At 38.5% G+C, this 24,083-nt stretch overlaps 1 long non-coding RNA gene across 4 annotated transcripts in view; it reads right to left on the bottom strand.

Moving 5' to 3' along the window:
• Nucleotides 1-357: 357 nt before the first annotated feature.
• The window catches only part of LOC119256836 (uncharacterized), a 42,351-nt gene continuing 18,625 nt past the window's right edge, over nt 358-24,083 (bottom strand). For 2 of the 4 annotated variants that reach the window (XR_008553884.1, XR_005127899.2), the window contains one exon: nt 358-387. This is a non-coding gene — a long non-coding RNA (uncharacterized LOC119256836). Of the gene's footprint in view, nt 388-1,648; nt 1,680-15,110; nt 15,140-24,083 lie in introns of those variants that run through there. The other 2 variants (XR_008553883.1, XR_008553882.1) reach the window with 2 other exon arrangements.

The following is a 24,083-nucleotide window of genomic DNA, read 5'->3' as shown; positions in this document are numbered from 1 at the left end:
AAAATGTAAGTCTTTTTAAGAGAAGTGTTAAAATTTCTCTGAATGAAGTTTCTTTTGGCTTTAGCGCTTTGGTAAACCAATTCAGGCTGAACTGCCACTTAGAAATTCTGGAGACTTTTGTGACCTTTTTCAAACATGAGGGTGATTCCCTCCCAAAGTTAGATATCCCTGACAATAAAGTTCAAATGCAATATCACACTACCTTCAAGTTTCTCAATATTCTCCCTAAACAAGAAGTCAGATGCCAGAAGTCATCATATACCTTAATATTTGCGGCAAAAAAATCCAACAAATCAATGAGGGGTTTATTCACATTTGCCAGTCTCTTGATTACTTTGCAAGAAATAAACCAGGGGTAGAAGATGGTATATCCATATCTTGTTCTGCCTGAGAAAATAAATGCCATGTGTTAAAAGAAATCTGAAAATGATGGCACATGAATTCTATAAAATGGCTGGAATCCCTCAAAATATTGAACAACTTAGACAGACTTATGTTTTTATCAAACATTATAAAATGTTTATGTTTTATTTAAACATAATTTTGTATTTCCTAGATATTAGGAAAATATGGTATAATGAATATTTTTCCTGGGTATTGGGTTATTCTCCAAGGTCAGTATAAAAGAAAACCACTAATGGATAGTGTAGTTAAGAGAAAGTATTTCCAGGTGTTCTGATGCACTCATAAAGACCTGAAGGTGAGTAGGTGGACTGAAAGTATTACAGAGGCTCAATTTGAGTAACTCAGTCATATTACCAAAAGATGAATATTCTCTCTTAAAACAGAAGAATTCTAGCAATTATGAACTGCAGATACTGGAAATGCATTCCTTGAAACTTTCATGTACCAGGTAGTTGTTTTTGTTCTCTACCTTTCCCTGAATCTACCCTTATCAAATATACCAATGGTATCCATTTAGTGAAAAATCAAAGTTTTGTTCTCAGACTCACTCTAACACTCCAAGGCTTTTAATGCAATTGATCACTACCACCACCTTAAAACACTTGATTGGCTTGGTTTCCAGGCAAGTAGTGCATTTGCTTGCTTTTTTTCCTCTTTTACTACAGTTCATTATAAGTTTGCTGCTTAGCTTCTCATCAAAATCCCCATGTTTTGAAATCTGAATATTCCTAGAAACTCTGCTGTGTATACATTCTGATATCTGAATGAAGGTACACATTCTACTATACACTCTAATAAGGGCAGCAACTATTTGTGTCTGAATTACTGTGTGATGTCCAATACATAGTACACATAGAATTATTTGTTGAAGGAATGAATGAATAGTGGAGCAACATCTACTTTTAAGAGATGGGTGTAAGAACAATGATGATAACCTAGAAATTAAATAGTTCTTAACAGTAGTTTATTAAGGTAGGGATATATATCATAATCCTTATCATTGCAGAATCCAGCCAGTAACTTATCCAATAACATGCAGCTTCTAAGTGTGAGAACTGAGACTTGCACTCCTGTCATCCAAAGGCCACGTTCTTAATGCAGTACTACATGTATTGATGTGTACCAAAGAAAAATAAGGAATAGGAACCCTGCTTCAGTTTGCAGATTTCCTGGCACTTTGCTACAGTGAGATAGTCTTGACGTTGATAGCTCTGATGATAACAGGACAACAGATGCTGTTTTTCTTACATTCAAAAAGAAAAGGACCTTCTTACCTGTAAAATGCAGATGAAATTACTATCAGTCTACCATCTATCATTTTTTACTAAAATAAGATAATGTATAAATATAAATATTAATCACTGTCCAAAAATCCTGGATGACTTTTATTCTTCAGTTATTTCTACTGCAAGGTACTGAAAGAAGAGATGAAGTAGAGAGAAAGAAAATCTCCTTACTGACAGGAACAGAGTAGAGAGCAGGAAGAAGACAATCTAGAAGGAGGTAGAACATCGCTTATATACCCAGCTCTTTCATGTAGAGAAATGGGAGGAGAGGAAATGATTTCTAGTTTCCATGTAAAATATAATGAAAACCCACTACACAATTAAGGAATTAAAAGTTCATTGACTAAGCCAACCTATATTATTTTTTTTCAAAAATGGAAAATCATAAGGACAAAAGTACGCTGATAGCATAAATTTTAAAAAAGGCAATTCTTCAGTTAATTCTTTTTTTTCTGGTTTGGTTTCACTTTCCATTTAATCCATAGACATTACAATTAGCATATCCCAAGGATGAGGAGATTGAGTAGGCAGGGATGTTTGATTAATGAAGTAGCACTGATCCAAGGACCTCTTGCTCCTCACAACAGGTCTTTTTAACTGTAATCAGGTAGTACAACTAGGAATACTCCTCAAATTCCCTGAACTACTGAATTCCAAGTCGTCGTATTGATTTTTTTTTTTTTTTTTTTTTTGGGACCCTCACACTGGCCGGGAATGAACCAGAGCTGCAGAGGCTGCGGGCAGCCTTGCAGCCCAGGGCTCAACCTCTGTTCCACTAGGGGAGGCCCTCGTCGTATTACATTATTAAAGAAAATGGCAACCAAGATCAAGTTATAGTCGAGGACTTCACCTAAAAATTCTAACAAGGGTCCTCCTGGTGGTGCAGGGGTTAAAGTCTCAGTGCTATCAAGCTATTGCCAGCCACAGGGGCCTGAGTTAGATGATCCCTGGCCTCGGAGCTAACCCACATGGGTTAGCTCTCCCATCTTACCTGCTGCTCCCCTCAGCAGTGTATTTCAGTAGATCCGCCTCTTCTGCTCCCCATTCTGTCCCTGGTGAATCCTCTCTTTCTCTCTCTCTCTCTCTCTCTCTCTCACACACACACACATCCCACATCTCTGGCCTGCACCCCAGTTCTTGTATGCATAAATTAAAAAGTTTTAATAAGGGTACCTCCTTCCTTTGTTAATATAGTCATTAGCTCTCCTTTAAGGAGATTAAAAACTACCACTGCAGAGATACAAGTTTCTTGATTATGTTTATGCCTCTACTATGAACATAACACAAGACTTTAACATAGTTAAACAAACATATTTCTTAACCCAAAGAGTGCACAGGTATGCCCTCATGGGTAGAGTTTTAGACTCAATAAGTCAATATTTAAATCTAAGTTCACATCTAGCCAAAACAAGACTCAGCCTCAACCTCACTATGTTCATTATTTAACTGGATTGAGTCCCTCACAAGGTAGTTTTGGAGATTTGTAATAATGTGCTTAAAGGGATTAGATTGGCTGACACAGAGTCAGTTTTCAGTAAAGCATGACTGTAATTATTATCAAAGTTGTTAATCATTGCGATGGTGATACTGAAACTGATTGTAGTTTTATTTTCAGGAGATTTGCTTTTTTAGGTTTTGGTTTCATAAAAAGAGAAGTTCATGTTTTTGTTTATATAGAACCTATTATAGAAATATAGGAATTCGTATTACAATTATCCCCCCAATTCACTCATGCCAACTATGTGCTAAATACCATGTGTCTACATCTAGAAAGATATAAAAATAAGTGTAATGTAGAACATACGTAAACAACAACTTTAAGAAAAAAATAAATATCATGAAAGAAACATAAATAAAATATGGAAATTCTAAGTAGATGGTTCTATGTAAAGAAATCTGGGAAATTATCATGGAAGAGGCAGGATGGGACCTGAACTTTAAGCTAAGCAAAGAATTTAGAAATGCAAAGATTGAGAAAGAGGTAGACAAAATGGATGGTTCTTAAATGATTCACTCATTTCAAAATTTTCTCATTGCTTTAATTCCTGGAGTCTAACCCTTGTGGTTCTTACATGTTAGTGATGGAGAATAAGGCCAGGTGAAAGTGAAATGAGATGAGCAGGAGCATGGAATGTCTGTGATGGCCCCAGGGAAGAGTAGCTGATAATAAACCTGCAACCAGATCATGGGAGGTTTTAAATGCTGAGGTAAAACATTTGGACTTTATTCAAGGCTTTTGGAAAGAAATTTCAAAAGCATTAACCCCATTTTTGAACTTAAAAATAAAGTGGTCTGGTTGAAAATACAAACTCGGTGAACATTGCTAAAAGATAAACTGAGGCATAACAACATTTTTTAAAGTATATCTGAGCAATTTCTCAATTAGAAGGGGGTGGCGTGGAACCAATAAGTAGTTTGGAATGCTCTGTGGTGGTGCTTTCTTTGGAAGCAGAGAAAGGAAATGATTGGGCGGTCTATGGTTTCAAGTTGAGTTGACTGTTTGTGATTGGTTGTTCTTAGTGCTTTTGGTTTCGTAATCTTGAGGCATTTACAGGCTTAGATTTTGGTTTGCTTATGTAGGCTGCCAAGGCACTACAGTCACCTTAGTCTAATGGCCTCGTTTCTAATTAATTCAACAACAGGTACATTGTTAAAACAGGTTGAATGGTGTCTCAAGTTCTTTCTAGCAGTGTTTGAAATGTATCAGAAAGAAAGAAGGCTGGAAATAGGGGCACCTGGGATAAAAAGCTATTTCAATAGGTCAAGAGTGAGGTAATGAAGACTTAAACTGAGGCAAAAAGAGACAAATGAGAACCACTGTAATGGAGCTTCATGACTCCTCAGAATTGCTCTAAGTCCTGCCAAGATGGACAGCTTAGTTAAACTAAGAAATTCAAATCCGTATCTCCCTCAGCATTTATACTCACAGTGGTGTAAACATTCCATTTTAAAACTGTACATGAATAAATAACAAGGGGATTGAAAATTCAGTTCATCTTACAGATTCTAAAACTGATAGCTGTGAAAAACTAGAGGTGCCTAGGGACTCCAAACTGTAAAGGGGAAACACCCATGTTGCCCCTCCTAAGAGTCTGCACCCATACATGCTCCAAAAAGTGAAGTAATCAAACTGTGGTATTCAGAGATTTTTAATTAGTGAGAGTTTCTAAAAGAATAGAGAGAGAGATTGAGAGAGAGAAGAGGAGTAGGGGACAGAGAGGCTTAAAAATACAGAATCCCTTTCAAACTCCAAAATCAACCATCCCCTGGTGGGCAAATATTCAGCCAAACAGGCAAGGTCCAAAGTAGAGCAAACAAGGCCCAAAAGCAGAACAAATCCAAGGCAACCTCCCCCAGCAAGAAACATGAGCAAGGTGTGCAAGACCTAAAGATCTGGGATAGGAGGAAAGAACCAAAGTTCCAATCTGAATCCACCACAAGGTCAAGAAGGTGGCTGCTATAGTCTCTCAAGAAAGCCAAACTGTGCAGGCAGCCACCAAGCCACCAAAGCCCTCCAGCTTTGTATCTTATGGTCTGCCCCCTCCCCGCAAGGCTCTGCTCTTCCCCTTGATTCCAGCTATCCCCTTTGAAGAAATCAGGGAGTGTAGCAGTGAGAGTTATGGCTCTCTTAAAATACAAGCCAAAAACATAAAAGCAACCTCCCAAACTATGCTTTCTTTTCCTTTCTGACATTATCCTGCCTGCCTCCATCTTGCCTGTGCCTTCCTCAGGGCTTTCAGTTAGCATCTCCTTATGGTTTAAAACACTTGACAAATACTGAGACCCTCTCATGACTGCAACCAGTGTAGCAGAGCAAAAACCTGCCACCCCAAAATGTGTCTTTGGGAAGAGGTTTATTTCATGGGAGGGACTCTGTAGGCTAGGTGGAAGTTGCTTTTTATTTTATATCTAAACTTCTCTCTGTAAGGGTTTTTCCAGGAAAACCTAATCCCCTTGTCTCTTTTCAGAGGAAAAGACAGCAGTACCTTTGTTTTCCCCGGTGAGGTCCCTAACTGACCACCCTTTATTTTCCCAGCCTCCCTTGTGCTAGCTAAGGCATTTAAGATGGCATCTAAAGCCTCTTGGGAGACTGACAGAGTCATGCTGGGTCTCTCTCATGTATACAGAAGGCACACATGTTATTAACCTTCTCTATGCCTTTTGTCTTATCAATCTGTCTGATGCTTGTTTGAGTATCTGTCAGCCTGAAAGGTACAGGGGGACCAGATGAATTTCTTTGCGCCCCCACACCAGCGACGCATAACCTGCTAACTTTCAATCTGGCCCATTTTTGTGTGATGACACTTTCTTGAAGTGACTAATATTATCTCTCTGAGAAAAAGCCCTATGTGTGACTTTTCATTATAAAAATATCCACTGGGTACATAACATTATTCAAGAAAACATGAAAGCTTGCAGAACAAGTAAACAGCTAAAAGGGCAGCAAGACAAGATAAATGTTTCCTAATAAAAACATGGGAATACATTTTGTTATCTGTGAAAAGTAGAGAGGTTATCCTGTGATATATATAAGGTTGGAAAATACCACAGGAGACATATTCAGACAAAACTATAGATATATTAATAGATCTATAAATACAAATCTATCATATTTACATCCTCCCTTCACGTGCCTGTTCACTCCACTCTGTTATTCATCCAGTTATAAAATCAGAGACCTAAGAAATATACTTAACCTGCCCTCTTCCCTAGTTTCCTATACCTCAATATTTAAAATGCTCTGGTTAAACTCTACTAACTAGATTTGTCTTTTCCTTTCAGAGCTGCAACCAATGACTTTTTCCCCTTCTGATTTAGACTTTAAGGAGACACTACCTAAACGTTCTGAAGAAGATACAGGCAAAATGGAGACAGACAGGACAATGCATATGGGATTTGTTTCCCTAGAAGGGCCAATAGACTTTTTTCAACATGTCCAGAATAGGCCTTGTCCAACAAATGACACCTGGGTATGATCAACTGAAGGTCAATTGGGCCCCTGGGAGCCTTAGGGGGCCCACTATCATTATATGAGGATGCCAACTACTTAATGTTATGAACAGTGAAGATGGTAGCGTCTAAGAGAAGATGTTGCCCTTATTTCAGTTGTTTGCCTTTTTCCTAATCAAAGAAACAATCACTGTTCCCTCTTTTCATGACTCTGAAGAATGTGGTTTGGTATGCTCAGTGAAACCAGATTTATCTTGAATATCTCCTCCCTACCTGTTTTTACTCTCAGAGTGAAAGGATGAGGTTAGGGCCTCCCTGATGGCGCAGGCAGTTAAGCGCCGCACTGTGAAGCTGTCTGCAGCCTCTGCAGCGTGGGTTCGATCCCAGCCAGCTGGCGAGAATCCCACATGGCGAAGCAGACCTCTCCTGTCTCACCTGCTGCTCCCCTCAGCAGTGTATTTCATCAGTCTGCCTGTTCTGTTCCCCATTCTGTCTCCGGTGAATCCTCTCACCCTCCCGCACATCTGGCCTGTACCCTGGTTCTTGTATAAAAAAAAATAAATCTTTAAAAAAAAAAAAGGATGAGGTTACCTCTTCCTTATCTATCACAGGAAATCTCCCCCGCCTCTCTACTTGCCCCCCCCAAGTCCTGTGGTTCACCACATTTTACTTTAGAATTTATAACCATGTAAATTCTCCATATGTATGTTATTAAAATTTGGCCTTTTCTCTTACTAAACTGCCTGATGTTAATTTCTTCATCTACCTAGCCTCAAAGAACCCAGATGGGGTAGTGGAGATTTCCCCTGCACCATGATAAGTGAAAATTCCTCATGGCATAAAGATCCATGTATACTCTATTTTTCTCCCTTATGTACCCTTATCTGTGCTGTTCCCTTCTGCTTGGAACAGTTCCTTCCACTATGAATGAACTCCACCAAGAAGGCTCCAAGATCACTTCCTCAGTGAAGTCAGTGGTGTTCGCTGCCACACAGCATACATCCTTAACACACATATTATTTATCTTAAGCACTATCTGTAACCTACCTAACTCTACCCCAGACTTAATGAAATTCCTAAAGTAGAGAAGTCTCATCTATCATCTTGAGCATCAAAGTCAGTATCACACACAGTTCACTAGCAACATGAACATGACTTTACAACTCAACTATAATCATTAGCATAACTTTACTATTCCAGGGGGCTCCTGCCAGGAAGATAACATTGTAAATAATATATTCTTCATGACAAGAATTTCTTTAATATCCATCAATTCAACAGAAAATATCAACCAATAGTTTTTACATGCTAAAAATTTTTTTCTTTTTTTTTAAAGGTTTATTTATTTATGCATACAAGAACCGGGGTACAGGCCAGATGTGCGGGAGGGTGAGAGGATTCACTGGAGACAGAGCAGGGAACAGAACAGGCAGACCGGCCAAAACACATTGCTGAGGGGAGCAGTAGGCAAGACAGGAGAGGTCTGCCGCGCCATGTGGGACTCTCGCCCACCGGCCTGGATCAAACTCGCGCTGCAGAGGCTGCGGACAGTTTCACAGTGCTGCGCTCAACCACCTGCGCCACCAGGGGAGGCCCCACACTAAAATTCTTTAATAAATATAAAGGAAATAAATATTTTTAAATGTATTACTTAATAATAATGTAGCCTTACAGTGAATGGAGAGGATTATTACTGAATGAAGTGTACAAATTTATTATACTTCACTCCATTCTTTTTCTCCAGTGTTTGATAATTCTTCGTACTACTCAAAGGGAACAAATTTAATAACATACCAAAAAGGAGGAATTTTCTTAACTCTGTAGAGAAATATTTTCTGGATAACCTTTAATCAAAACAAAGGCAAGACCAGCAAATATCTCAGTCAAGTCTCCAGTGACATGGGACTTGTCTGATGATGATTTTCTATATACTGAAAAATTTTAGGACAATTAGTAGACAATTAGTTCACATGTGCTAGATGTGCTTATATACTAAGTGGCTTAATAGATAATAGATGTTGGTATTAAGTGAGCTTCCATCTCCATAATCTTTTCTCCATTTACTCATTTGTTTTATGCAATATCTCACCAATTTCCTGTATCCAAGAATCTTCTGTCTACCATCTAGAAATCATGAAGTATCATCCACAAAGTCACATATATCTTCAACTTATCCTCTGGTTAGTCTCTTGCCTTACTTGTATTAACTGAAAGCAATTTACTGTTGGTCCACCTCTCATACACTATTTTAGTTTCCTTAGACAAAAGAATGATTCTTGGTCTAGGGGGAAAAATACACAAAATTATAACAAAGAAAGTGTCAAAGAACATCTTGTCAAAAGGAGTCAGGAGCTAATTTAAAGAGATTCCTAATGGTCAAAGACAAGAAAATTTGGGCATCACTAAGAATAATTCCTACAGTGGATTGACCCAAACAAGAATATTTAAATCCATGAGTTTACGATTATATTAAAATAATAATTGATCAACATCAGAGGAAGCTGGTCATCATCTCATTATTTTGAAAGTAGTTAAATAAAATTTTAAAAGCATGCATTTTCATAAACTACACCAATGCACCACTAGTGTACCAAATATAAGATGAGAAGAAATTTCTGTTTATAGAAATGTTCTAAGGTATTTCCAGTCTCAGCCATGCATGATAAAGTAGCTGGTATTGAACTAACCCCTCCTGCCAAAAACAACTATAAAAACTGAGTGACATACATAAATCAACTGATTGAAAGCACTGGCAAGAAACCAGGACAGGAAGGACTTTCTCCACTCCTGAGAGAAGGAAGGCACATATGGTGAGCTCTACATCCGTGCTATGGTTTTTCTCTGAGGACATTTCTCAAATTGCTCTAAGGGAATAGAGCTTAAACACAAGGAGACATTCTTATTGGACTAAGGGGGAAAAAGGGCTGAGTTCAGGATTGCCAAAGCAACTTGGAATTGAGCATCAAAATCCCAGACAGGAAAAGAATTCAGAGAAGGAACCAAAATGCTGCATTCAAATTCCCCTTAATTCATGTTAATGCTCCGTGATGTTAACATCTCTGGTGATACTAACAAAAATGATGGCAGGTAGGGAAATGGAATCAGGGTTCTTATATCAATTGGTTGCTGTTATTAATCTAAGAAAGACCACAAAAACATAGATGTATACTGTAATTATATGGAAAACACCAAAAGAATAGATTTTTTTAAGGTTTATTTATTTATGCATAGAAGAGCTGGGGTACAGGCCAGATGGTGGGGTGAGAGGATTCACCAGAGACAGAGTGGGGAGCAGAAGAGGCAGATGTACTGAAATACACTGTAAGGGGAGCAGTGGGCGAGTCAGGAGAGATCTGCTGTGCTATGTGGGTTGCTCCCTTGCCAGCCGGGGATTTCACTTGTGCTGCAGTGGCTGTGGACAGCTTCATAGGTTGTGTCTTAACCCCTTGTGCCACCAGGGAGGCCCCCAAAAGAGTAATTTTTAGGTCTATAACTAAAAAAATCTGTCGAGGGGAAATTAAATAATAAATAACACTGGATTAAAATAACTCAAGATAGGAAAAATAAAGGATCAAAGAACAGATGGGTCACATAGAAAACAAATAACGTCAGTAAGCCGAAACCCAACTGTTTTTGTCAGTTTGAGCTACTACAACAAAGGGCAATAGATTGGGTGGTTTATAAACAACAGAAATTTATATCACACACTGTTTTGGATGTTGGAAGTCCACAGTCAGAGTGCAGGCATGGTTGAGTTCTACTGAGAGCCTCTTTCAGGTCACTCACTCTGATTTATTGTTGTATCCTCATATAGCAGAGGGTAAAGAAGTTCCCTTTCTAATCCCACAGATAAAGGACCTATCATCATAATCTTGTCTAATCCTAATTAAACTCCCAAAGCCTCTATCTACCTCCTAAGACCAACACATTGCTGGGGAGGGGAGTATTTCAACATACTAATTTTGAGAGGACATAAACACAGTCCATAACATCAACTATATCAATAGTGCTATAGGATGTATATGGAACAAAGACTTCTATTAAAATATAAAGACTGAACAAACTCTAGAAATCTGACTATAGAATCGAGCCTATAGAGGGGGTGGGTGGGCATGGGGGGTATAGGGGGTGCCCAAAGGACAATGGAGGAGAATTATGGTTACTGTGTGGTGGGTATGATGTGGTAACATGTCTAAAGAACTATGAACTTATACCCCTAAATCATGCATAGTGCTATAAATCAACATTACTTCAATAATACAATTAATAAGAAATAGTGATATTTCAAAATATCAAGTGACCATTAAATAGGAAAACAAAACATTTCTAAATTTGTGCCAATCATGTATGAATATTCTGATATGTATTAGACTTCATATAAGAGAGTGGTCCCAACAGACTATAGCAAATAGCCTAGGGGTGTAGTAGGTCCTACCATCTGGATTTAGTACTATGACATTTGCCCAATGAAATCACCTAACAATGCATTTCTCAGAAAGCATCCCTGTTGTTAAGCAAGACATGACCGTATAGAGGTAAAAGAGACAAACCCATAATCATTCTTAGAAATGTTACAACTGACAGAATAAGCAGGCAAAATAGCAAGAATATAGAAGATTTGAACAACATAATAAAACACCTTAGCCTATTGACATAAAGACAATTGTAGAGTCAAAACAGCTAAGTACATTTTTTAATTCACTTAATCATTTGCCAAAATAGACCAAAGCAATTCTTAACAAATTTCAAAGAATAGAAGCCAGAAAGTATGTTCTTTGACCAGAATGGATTTAAACTAAATGAAGATCACTGGAAATATTCCTAAATTTTTGGAAATTAAATAATATAGTTCCAAACAACCTTTTGAGTAAGAAAAAATCACAATGGCCATAGAAATAATACAAGTACTTACAAAGTTACTTTCAAAAGTTGATTTGTTTTTTAATTATTTCATAAAACAGCTTTTGGAAAACTTTAAAGAAAGCTTATAGGCTTATTCCATCTCAAGATGGCTTACCGCAGTTTTAAGGATGCTAGCCGCAGAGGCAAGACTCCTGAGTCTAAGCCAAAAGACTGTCACTCACGGCACAGTGACAGCATGAGATTCAAGTTTATATTGGTTCCTTTGCCTCCCCAATCCCATGGGGGTGACTATGGATCATCTCAAATGCATGTTGCTCATTAGGGTGACAACTCCTACTGTGCCCAAAATTGAAGTATATCTGTTATTCAGACTGCATGCTGTAACCAGGGAAGTCTTAAGCAAACTAGAACAAGTTGGTGACCCCGTATATACAGCTGAGCTGTCCTGAGCTTAGGAAACACCTAACTTTTAAAGGACACTGCCAATGAATTTGTCCAACTTTTGCTGGAGGAGACATTATTTTAATTCTCCCAGACAGCAAGTACATATGCCCTTTGCTTCAGCAAGAGACACTATCTTTTCTTCTAAACCTGCCTACTCTACAAGCATACTTGAAAGATAGTATAGCACAGGAGCTGTCAATGTATCAGCTAGTCTTAGATCTGTGGAGTACTACCCTATACTTATTCTTTTAAAAGTATGTTACAGTTATAATATAATCAACTCTGTACTAACCTCTATCTTGACTTTGAAAATTAAAAGTCCACACTCTCCCATATTAGATTAATTTCCTTTTGTTATGAAAATGATACAAGATATTTATTCATTGTTTCCTTAATAGGAATCTTGTGATTTTTTTAAATAATGTTTTTATTAAGGTAATATTGATTTACAACACTGCTTTTGATTCAGAAATATCAGATCTCACCTCTTCAGATGTATGCTGCCACACCCACCACCGAGGCACCCTAGTTCTCCACCATAGTCCATTGTGTCTCCTTCCCACTTTCTTTTCTGCCTTACCCCTGGCCCTCTGATAGCCTCGGTTTTACAGTAAGATTTCTAAGTTTTGTTTTTCGTTTGGTTTTGACTGACCCTTTGTCTTGCCTTTTTACAGTCCACCATGAAATCATGTGATATTTGTCTTTCTCTCTTTGACTTATTTCACTTAGTATTATCCCATCCAGTCCACCCATGTTGTCACGAATGACAAGAGTTCATCTTTTTTTATTGCAAAGTAGTATTCTGTTGTATGGATCTTCTTAATCCATTCATCTGTTCTTGGTGACTTAAGTTGTTTATACAGCTTGGCAACTACAAACAGTGTTGCAATGAACATAGGAACACATACATCCATTGAAATTAGTGTTTTTGCATTCTTCAGGTGTATAATTAGAAGTTGAATTGCTAGATCGTATAGAGGACCTATTTTTAATATTTTGGTAAAACTCCACACTGTTTTCCATAGAGGTTCAACTAGTCTGCATTGCCAGCAACGTTGTCTAAGAGTTCCTTTTTCGCCTCCATTTCGCCACATTCCTTTTTCTTTCACCAGCACTTGCTGCTTCTGGTATTTTTGATATGAGCCATTCTTAAGGTATGAGGTGGCATCTCACTGTGGTTTTTACATTTCCCTCATGGTAAATGATTTTGGACTTTTTTTTTTTAATATCCAAGAGGTCAGCTTTATTATAAAAAGGGAGAGGAGAGTAAAGACACTTGCACAGACACAAGTGGGCAGAAAGAGCTGTCCCGAAAGAGACAGGTTTGCTAAAAAAGAGGCCTGCCTGGCCACAGGTGGGCAGCCTTGGGAGGAGAGCTGCCTCTGCTGCTTTGCAAAGGGAAAAGGTGGGCAAACAGACACACCTGCATAGTCACAAGTCTGCAGAAAGGCTGTTACAACATTGTACATTTTTTCATGTGGCTGTTTGCCATTTGCATTTCTTCTTTGGAGAAGTGTCTTTTTAGCAATTCTGCCCAATTTTTAAAAATTGGATTATTTAGGGCCTCCCTGGTGGTGCAAGGGGTTAAGATGCAACCTATGAAGCTATCTGCAGCCACTGCAGCACAAGTTTGATCCCCGGGCAGGGAGCTACCCACATGGTGCAGCAGACCTCTCCTGACTCGCCCACTGCTCCCCTCAGCCGTGTATTTCAGTCACTCTGCCTGTTCTGTTCCCCACTCTGTCTCTGGTGAATCCTCTCACCCCCCCACATCTCTGGCCTGTACCTCAGTTTTTGTATGCATAGATATTTTTAAAAATTGGATTATTTGGGGGTGTGTGTGTGTGTGTGTGTGTGTGCTTATTGTTATTGTTGACCTGTATGAATTTTTTGTAGATCTTGGATATCAGTCCCTTGTCAGATAGATGATATGCCACTATTTTCTTCCACTTAGTAGGGTGTCTTTTTGTTTTAGTGATGGTTTCTTTGGCTGTGTAGAAGCTTTTTAGTTTGATTTAGTCCCATTTGTTTATATTCTCTTTTGCTTTTCTTGCCATTTGGAGATGAATCCACAAAAACATTGCTGACGCCAATGTCATGGAATGTTTTGCCTATGTTTTCTTCGATGTATTTTATAGTTTAGGGTCTTACATCCAAGTCTTTAATTTTTTTTTTTGCGATACTTTTTTTTTTAAGATTTATTTATTTATTTATACAAGCACTGGGGACAGTCAGAAGCATGGGAGGGTGAGAGAATTCACCAAAGCCAGAACAGGGAGCAGAGCAGGCAGACTGACGAAGAAGTACACTGCTGAGGGGAGCAGCGGGCGGCAGGAGAGGTCTGCGCGCCATGTGGGACTCTTGCCCGGCAGCCGGGGATCAAACCGGCGCTACAGAGGCTGTGGGCAGCTTCGCAGCCCAGTGCTCAAATGCTGCGCCACCAGGGGAGGCCCCAAGTCTTTAATTCTTTCTGAGTTAGTTTTTATGTAAGGCATGGGATGGTGCTCTAGTTTCTTTCTTTTGCATGTGGCTGTCCAGTTTCCACCCCACCATTTGTTTAAGAGCCTTTGCTTTCTCCAGTATGTTGGTTAAGGCATTTAAGTGTAATCACCAAGATGGCCTATGTTTCAGAAATAAGTGGCTATTTTATTTCAGTAGCAAAGACTTAATAATAAAGAAAATAGATATTTCTAGTGTTTTAAATATCCAAGGGTATAACTATTACACCCTTCTTTTTGCATCTACCAAGATCAGGGTATACCTAAAAAAATAACAAGAGAATTTAAGAATAGTGAATAGTAAATAGTGAATAGTAAATCAGAAAAAAAACACAGCAAAACTACACCTTTGGTGAATGAAATGTATCCTAGGAGTGTGAACTACCCTAGACTTTATGGAATGTGTGAAATTATTTTCCCTGGATGTGGCTAGCCTTTAAGTTCTAATGACCCATATTAACTCTAACAATTTATTTATAACAATTTACAAATATATCTGGTTATATACCCCACCTAGAAGATTTCTGGAGTTTCTAGAGGATGTTTCATAAGCTGTCACCAAAAGTTTTCTTACCACATTCCACCACTTACCACTGAGCATCCACATTATACCATTGTTACTAGCCAAAGAGTCAAAAACTGTCACCAACTCAGAATCTCTCTCACTGGTTCTGGGTCTGGCCACCTGCCAACCTAAAGGCAAACAAAGGACCTTTGATGCAACACAAAAGAAAAAAAAAGTTCTAACCAATAGGGTAGAAGGAGAGGGAGAATTAGCAGGCTAGAGGGAGAGGGAGAAGGTCCAGTTACCAAGCAATGGTGCAAGGAAGAGATGGTGTGAGGAAGACATGCAGCCCCATGAGTCAGCAGTGTGTGGCAGAGGCCTGCTGCTACTGAGTTGAGGGTGAGGGGTGCATAGCCTGTTGCCCAGCAAGGAAATTAAAGATCAGTACCCACACGCATTGCTCCCTACTAAATACTCACAAAAATGGCCACTGAGCTCCACCCCCTTCCCAGCAGCATCCTCACTCAGACCATCAGGAGTTCAGTTGAGATTACACAAGCCACTAGATGTCAGGGAGAGGTATTCAGCTCTGGGTTATGCTGCTGGTCCTGGAGAGGGGACAGGGGTCAGCATGGTTTGCACCCAGTCTGGAAGTCTGCACTGGCAGCCCCTAGGGCCTGGAGGTGCAGGGCTGTTCTAACACCATCAGGTCTGTAGGATATGGGAGCCTCCCAACACAGCTGTGGCTTAGGTACCACAGATAGATCATATTCTCTTACTGCAATAGTTTTCTGTTGTTTCATAGCAAATTGTAAAGGCTGTGACTTTAAACAACACAAGTGAATTTTCTCACACATCTGTAGGTCAGATGTCTGGCATGGTTTAAGTGGGTTCTCTGCTTTAAGGCCTCCTGTGGCTAAAATCAAGGTTTCCCTTGGGCTGGGCTCTTTTTGGGAGGCCCTAGGAAAGAATATGCATTCCAACTCATTCAGGATGTGGGCCAAATATGGACTGAGATCCATGTTTTTGTTTTTTTTTGTTTTTTTTTTTTGCTAGCTGTCAGCCAGTTCCTTGTGGCCTGGCCTGCAATCCTTGGCACAAGGTCCCCTCCATCTTCAGAACAGCAAAAATGCATCAAATCCCCCTCGTGCTTTGACTCTTTGACTTCTTCTTCTATTACTACCTACAGAAAACCCTCTAATTTAAAAGGATTCCTTGATAAAATCTAATCTCCAATCTCCATACTTTGAGGTCAATGACTTGGGGCTTCAATTACATCTACAAAATACCTTCAAAGTAGTAGATTAGTGTTTAAATGAATAATCTGAGTCATAAATATTGGGATTGTGAGAAAGAGAGTGGGGAATGCATCTTTAGAATCCTATCAGTTACCATGTGGGGAAGAGCTCCTCTCACCTCTCTAGCCCATTGTTTTAAAGAGTACCAATCAAATGTTGTTTGTCTATCAATACCTGAGTTCTAGAAAATTGGGTCTTTTAAGGTTTATATACAGACTCATTGCTCTCCATAGGGTTTAAACTGAATGCAGTGGGGGCTTGGCTGTACTCAAATGAACCTGAAAAAATTTATGCTGTGTTCAAAATCACCCATTCACCCAGACAACTGAGGCTTTGTTACAGGGTCAAACTCTCTTCTTTTAGGACAAATACTTTCTCAGAAATCTCTTTAGACCATCAGAAAGACAAGTTTGGTAGGAGATGGCCTTACCAGGACATGACATGCCCAGGTATGTCTGCACTCTGTTTGAGTCTACAGCTTGTTCTCTCAATAATTTACGAATTATTGATATGGGATCTCTGCGCTTCCTGTCAGTCCAAACATTAACCACACTGAGCTACTGCTCTCCGTGGACACAGAGTATGTTCTTGCTGAGCGGCTAAATGTATGACTTGTAGTTTGAGACAAACAGGGATTTATGCTTCCCTAGTTTACACACTTCCTCAAAGGCAAGCCACAAGTTTATGTGTGTTTGGAAAGGGTAAGGGCAAAGTAATAATTAACCAAACACATTTCTAGAAAGGATAAGTAGAAAAATATTTAGTGTGTTTTTTTTCCTCCAAAGATATCTGAAGGTCCAGAATCAAGCAAAAAATTAGGCTTTGTTTTCTAAGTATAGAATAAAGATTAGTAGCAGCTATGCAAAAACAGAGGAAGCATTATAAGAAGGAAAGATAGCGTCCTCTGTTTTCACTTCTTTTCATCCGTTTTCTCTAAACAGACAACCCAAAGTGTGGACTCTGACTGAAATGATAATAAAGACAGAAATGTGGGAAGAAGGTGGAAAGTGAAAGGCTACCCACTAGTCTTTCATTTTTTCAACTTTGCTTATTAACAGGTATCAGGTAAGATCATCCTTGACAGAAAGTAACTCCAGAAAGAGCAGGACACTGGTAAGCAAGCTACAGAATATCTATTTTTTCTTCAAAAACCAGGACCCACATAATTAAATTCTATTCATTATTTGATTAAAAAGTTGTTTAACTTCTGAAAAAATGTGGGAATAGAGCAAAATGAATTGGTGAATTTATTGTATCTTTTTGAAGGAATTGTTCTATGAAACCACCCAGTCAACAGACAGCTGATAAAATGAATCAGCAAAGGCAATGAGGAATTTAATTTCCAAATTTTATTTTCCCTGTATTAATCTCAAGATTATTTATGTGAGAAAGAATGGTATATAAAAAGAGAAATACCTTCCAGGTTTATGTTAGTCTTACCTTCAAAAATAATGAAAGACTCTGAGCAAGAACCATGTTATATGTTTATGTTCAACCCAGAAAAAAAAAATGAAAGGAAACATTTCTTGTGAGATTTTGTTGCTAAATCCATGGTCTCAGGTAAGGAAAAAAAAAATAGATGTACACATAGTTGAAAGCAAAATCTCTTTCCATCTGTGTACAATAAAGTTTATAAATGAACTTTCACAAGAAGTTTCTAATCAAATCTAAATTATTGGAAAATATATATAAATATTTTCAATATTTATACATGCTTACAAGTATTATAATTAAGGTACAATGAGAAATAACAGCCTAAATCACCTAAGTCACAGCTTCTGTTAGCCATAGATAAAGATATAAATGGTACTATGAAATGTGATTTCTGGAAACTACAAAGAACTTTCTGATGTGCTGGTAAATTTTGAGGTCAAGTAAATTCAAATTAGGTACTTAATTTTGTATGACATTGTAGCCATAAGTAATTTTTTTAGTTTCTGAGCCTCAGTTTCTTCATATGTAAAGTAAAAAAAAAAACAAAACTGGGCCTCCCCGGTGGCGCAGCAGTTGAGCGCTGGGTTGCGAAGCTGCCCGCGGCCTCTGCGGCGCCGGTTCGATCCCCGGCTGCTCCCGGCCACTGGAGGAGGGTCCCACATGGCGCGCAGACCTCTCCTGCCGCCCGCTGCTCCCCTCAGCAGTGTACTTCGGTCCTTCTGCCTGCTCTGCTCCCCGCTCTGGCTCTGGTGAATTCTCTCACCCTCCCGCGCTTCTGACTGTACCCAGTGCATGTATAAACAAAACAAACAAACAAATAAATAAATAAAACATGCCTCTATTAAAAAAAAAAAATAAAACTTTCTTATCTTTGTACTGCATATGACCTCATACTCTCCCTTTTGTCAGCTCTTCTACAGTAATGTAGTAAAAACTGACTAGACATTTCCCAAACCCATTTCTTATTTCTGAACTAACAGCTAAACTACATTTCCCAGGAGTCAAGTATCTCAGTGGCCCATGTGACCTGTCTCTCCAATGGAGCATAAGCAGGGGTGGTGCTGTTAGTGTGTGACCTAGGGGTACCAAGGGCCCCAAACTGTTGAGTTCTAAAAGGTTTGCATGTTCTAAAAGGAATTCCATCATCCACATGTGCAAAGACAAAGGAAACATATTCTTAGTGTGACTGATTCCTAATAGAATTGCTACGCATAGAGAGAGAGGAAAGGATTTCAAATGATATTTTCCCAATAAAACTTCAAAAAGGGGCCTCCCTGGTGGCACAAGGGGTTAAGTATCGCACTGTGAAGCAATCTGCAGGCTCTGCAGCACAAGTTCGATCCCCAGCCAACCAGGGAGAAACCCACATGGCGCAGCAGACCTCTCCTGTCTCTCCCGGTGCTCCCCTCAGCAGCGTATTTCAGTCAGTCTGCCTGTTCTGTTCCCTACTCTGTCTCTGGTGGGTCCTCTCACCCCCCCTATCTCTGGCCTGTCCCCCAGCTCTTGTATGCATAAATAAATAAACCTTTTAAAAAAAAAACTTCAAAAGGTAAACATCCTCTGATAGGCAATGCCCACCAAACTGGCTTGGCCTTAAGTGTGATCACTGAGGCTCAAAAGCCTGCCACAATTCTGAGGTACCTTTTGGTAAGGAACCACCAGAAAGGAGAGTCAGAACAAGAGACTCAAAATTCAACATATACCACTTAATCCATAATGAGGTCAAGATAACAGCTGTCATTGTCTTGCCAAAGACTAGGAGCAACCTCCCACTCCTAACCACATGTCTGCTCCAAGTATTTCTACATATCTCTCATCCTTGTGTCTCCTTATACATGTCTTCTCCAAATGTCTCCCTCCAACAGTACCAGGATGCAAGGCAAAACCAGAAAAGTAAGAGCATCCAAGCCCATGTTTCAGTTATAAGCCAAGCATGACCTCTTAACTCTGCCTTTAGTTCCCAGTGGCCCCCTGTCCAGGAAATCAGGTTCATGGCATGCTGGGATTTGTAATTCCCAGTGCCTGAGACCTCATAGGCATGGAGGTGGGGCAGGAGTCTTAAAGATGTCTAGGGATGCAGTTCATCCAGGATGTCACCCTGGGCTCAGAGTTTTCTCCTTATTGTTCCTCTAATAATATGCCCACAATGCAGCTTCTATTTCTCCTTAAAATTCATCTACTTTAGCCAGGTTTTTTTGCTTCCAAAGTCAAGTACAGATATTTTTCTAAAGAGTTTATTTTTTCAATGTAATACTCACATCTTTTTAAATTCAAAGTTGTCTCCAATGTCTTTAAAGTTGCATTTATGACAAACGAAATTAAAATTATTAGAACTTTCCATTAAAAGTTGAAAAAAGGACAGATCCTACAGCAAAGGGAAAAGCGGTATAAATCGGGACTTTTCTGGACAAACCAGAATAGTATGTACAACCTAATTCAAAAAAGAGAGATACAGTTAGATAGAGAGATAGAGATACTGATTTTTCTAACCAGATGTCAACCCTCCTCAGAACTGAAGATATCGTGTTTCTAATGGTGAAACATTAGAAGCAAAAAGCAGGAAGCATAAATTATGAGAAAACCAATGCTGATTTCACATCAGACCACTGCTGATGGGGATTTGTGTTGTCTTGCAGTTGCAATGCCATCCTTAAATTACTTCTTAAGAAACATCCTATTTCCAGCATTTTGCAGCCAATTATTCCCCAAGAAAAGCAAAGCTGCTAAATGAAATTCAAAATAGACAGAGGGAGAAGCATATGTCTGAAAAATACATTTACAACACTTCACCCCCACCCATTCCCACCACAAAATAATGAAAGATATTTTAGAGGTAACTGTCCTAAACACCAAATTCAAACCTCTTCAATCAGAGCTTCCCAAAAGAAAGTACATTGGGGAACCAGTCACAAGTTAAAGAAAGAAACTTAGTGACATTTACTATTTCTTTTATCCTTCAAGGAAACAATCCCAAGTGCAAAGTGGTCTTTCCTCTAGTTCAGGACGAAGAGTCCTTCCCCCAGTTATAGTCTCCTTCCTCCCTGCAGTGAGTAGCACAAGCTCACCAACACTCTCAAGAAGATCCAAATCAACACAACCTAGAATGGTGACTTGGTTTCATAGAAGCAGGTCAGAAAGAAAAGGATAAATTTACTTAGCTACTGAAGTTATATTGGATTCCAGAATTTCTGTTTTCTCAATAGACTCTGATGCAGGGATTGTTTTTCTCAAGAACCACAAGAGGGAGTATTCTTACTTCTTTGTCACTGTCTTATCTCTGACACAGAATAGATATTATCCTTATGCTTGTCTAAAAATGATAAGACATATTATTAAACACTAGGCAAACTTCTTTTATATTCATCTAAAATGCAAGTAATTATCTGCTTGTCTTTCATTGATTCATATTTATTATATCCAGGATATCTTCTTAGCCACATGTGATAGAAGAGAAATCACAGTATTTCATATTAGTTCTTTCTTTTCATGATTATTATCTAGAGAGAGTGAAAGAAGATTTCTCTCTCAACTTGTATTCAGCAAGTGCAAGATAACAATAGGCAGGTCTCCTTAACTAGAAGGAAAGAAATAATTTATCTAAATGTAATGATACTTTTGCTGTAAACTGACCTCTTGCCTACTTCCTAAAACACCAAAAGCAAGCCACAAACATGATTCTGTCAATTATCATCACACTGTTGTTTATAATATAAATAGGTGATAAACTAATACAGTAAGGTCTCACTTAACGTCATTGATAGGTTCTTGGAAACTGAATAACTTAAGCAAAATGAAATCAATTTTGCAATAGAACTACTTAATATAAACAAGAGTTAAGTTCCTGCTGCATATTCCTAGTCACAAAAATATCAACAAACTTCTAAATAAATACCCAAAACAACTTATATTCATTAACTCACTCATTCATTCATTCATTTATTTTCCCACCCGCTTATTTCAGTTGAGGTTCACAGATGGCTGGAACCTGTCTTAGCAGCTTAGAGCACAGGGTGGAAATAAATCCTGGACAGGGCGTCCTTCATCACAGGGTACTCACGCACAACCACATGCACTCATGTTGGGGCAATTATCATTGACTATGAACCTAACGTGCAAATCTTTGGGATATAAGAGGAAACCACTAAAGCACCCAAAGGAAACCCAGAGAGACATAGGGAGAATGTGCCAACTCCAGACAGATGGGGGCACCAGTCAGGAGTTTATTTTTTCAATATTATAACAAAATAACGTTGAATGAAATCATATTTTTCAAGGATTTGTTGTACTTTCTTCAATGACCAAAATCTAGTGAAAATCAAGAAATTACCAATCTCAATGTAAGATCTACTTTGACTATTAGCAAAAGTAATTAACACCAACTGCTAAAACAATCAACCTAAAATATCCATAGATTCACATGCATGCATGCATGCATTCATGCACAGACATGACATTTCTCACCGATTTCACTGTCTGATAGGAGCTGAGTGACTGGCCTAGGCATTCAAAGATTCAGGCTCTTTCCATCATGAGACCCCACTGGATTCTTAGTGAAAGAGAGCCTTAGAAGCTGTGTTGCTAGCATGGCATTGACAGTGACACAGCATCACTTTTAAAAAGATTCCATTTCAGATGTAAGTCACTAACATAACATTGAAAAGTATTCAAAGGGACGGTAATGATAGCAAACCTTCTGATGGAAAGAGTGTTAAAACATTTGTGGGCTTGTTTAAAAACCACATCATCTATACATACTTTACATAAAGCTAACATAATATCCCCTATTTCCTATTGTCCTGACTGGTAGCTTATATTAATGCAACCATGAATACTTGGTGGTTGAAAATACAAAATCTGGAGCAAATATAAAACTTGGCAGGATACAAGCGATTTTCCATGAACCTTTTTAATAAAATGATGCTTTAAAAATTTTACATTTCTAATAAAAATAACCTCACTGGATAGGCTCAAAAGCAGAATGGAGATGACAAGAAGGGGGACCTATAGAACAGTATCAAAAGGTCTATTATTTGAATAATCAGAGTTTCAGGAGGAAAGAAAAAAGGGTGATACAGAACAAAACATCTAAAGAAATAATGGTTGAAATGACCTCATTTTAGTGAAATAATAAAGTTATAGTTAAAAGGGATTCAATAAACTCCAAAGAGGATAAACACAAAGAAGTCCATGCCAAGACATATTGTAATCAAACTTATGAAAAGTAAAGACAAGGAAAAATTCTTAAAAAGCAGAAAGAAGGACCAAACACAATAACTATATGAGAACATCCATTCAAATGTTTCTCATATGAAATCATGGAGGCCAGAAAGAATTAACTCAATGTCTTCCAGTGTAAACATTTCCTTCAGGAATAGATATAAAATAAATGCTTTCTCTAACAAGGGAAACCAAAAGAATCTGCTGCCTGAAAATTTGTTCTAAAATAACTGTTAAGGGAAGTTTTTCAGGACAAAGGGAAATGATACCAAAGAAAATATAATATCAAGAATGTAATATCAGGAATGAAGGGAGAACAACAAAAATGATGGATACTGGGATAAACACAACTTTTCTTAAGTGCCTTAAAACTACATAAACTATTGGGCCTCCCTGATGGCTCAAGGGGTTAAGCACCACGCTATGAAGCAATCCGCAGCCTCTGCAGCATGAGTTCAATCCCCGGCCAGCCAGGGAGCAACCCAGATGGCACAGCAGACCTCTCCTGACTCACCCGCTGCTCCCCTCAGCAGTGTATTTCGTTGGTCTGCCTGTTCTGTTCCCCGCTCTGTCTCTGGTGAATCCTCTCACCCCCCCACATCTCTGGCCTGTACCCCAGCTCTTGTATGCATAAATAAATAAATCTTAAAAAAAAAAACTACATAAACTATTAAACCAGACAAAGACAAAGAGGAAAATAAATGAAAGAAAACACAAACCATTACCAATCATAAACATCAACACAAAAATCTTCTACAAAGTATCAAGAAATGGTCTGCCGCAACATATACCAAGAATCATGACCATTGGACATCATTACCAATTGATGTAACTGTCACTAAAAGATATATCAATAAATAGCAAAATAATTTTGGAATAAAATTCAACATTACACCATGATTTAAAAAAAAAAAAAAACACTGAGCAAACTAGGACTAGAAGATGAATTCTTTTAACTTGTTCAAGAGGATTTACCAAGAAAAAAACAAATTCTGATGTCATACAAAAATTTATGCTTTCATCACTCCTATTCAACATCAGAAAAATTGGAAAAGAAAAAATAAAATTGACCTTATTTATAAGAAACAAAACCGTCTATGTAGAAATTCCAAAGTAATCTACGTACACACACAAACCCAAGAACTAATAAATGTGTTTTGTAAGGTCTCAAAATATATAATCA

The sequence above is a fragment of the Talpa occidentalis genome, unplaced genomic scaffold, assembly GCF_014898055.3.
Source record: "Talpa occidentalis isolate TD23 unplaced genomic scaffold, MPIMG_talOcc4v2.1 talOcc4.4, whole genome shotgun sequence".
NCBI lineage: Eukaryota > Metazoa > Chordata > Mammalia > Eulipotyphla > Talpidae > Talpa > Talpa occidentalis.
Note: the sequence above shows the minus strand (reverse complement) of the source record. Positions and strands in the feature narration are given on the sequence as shown.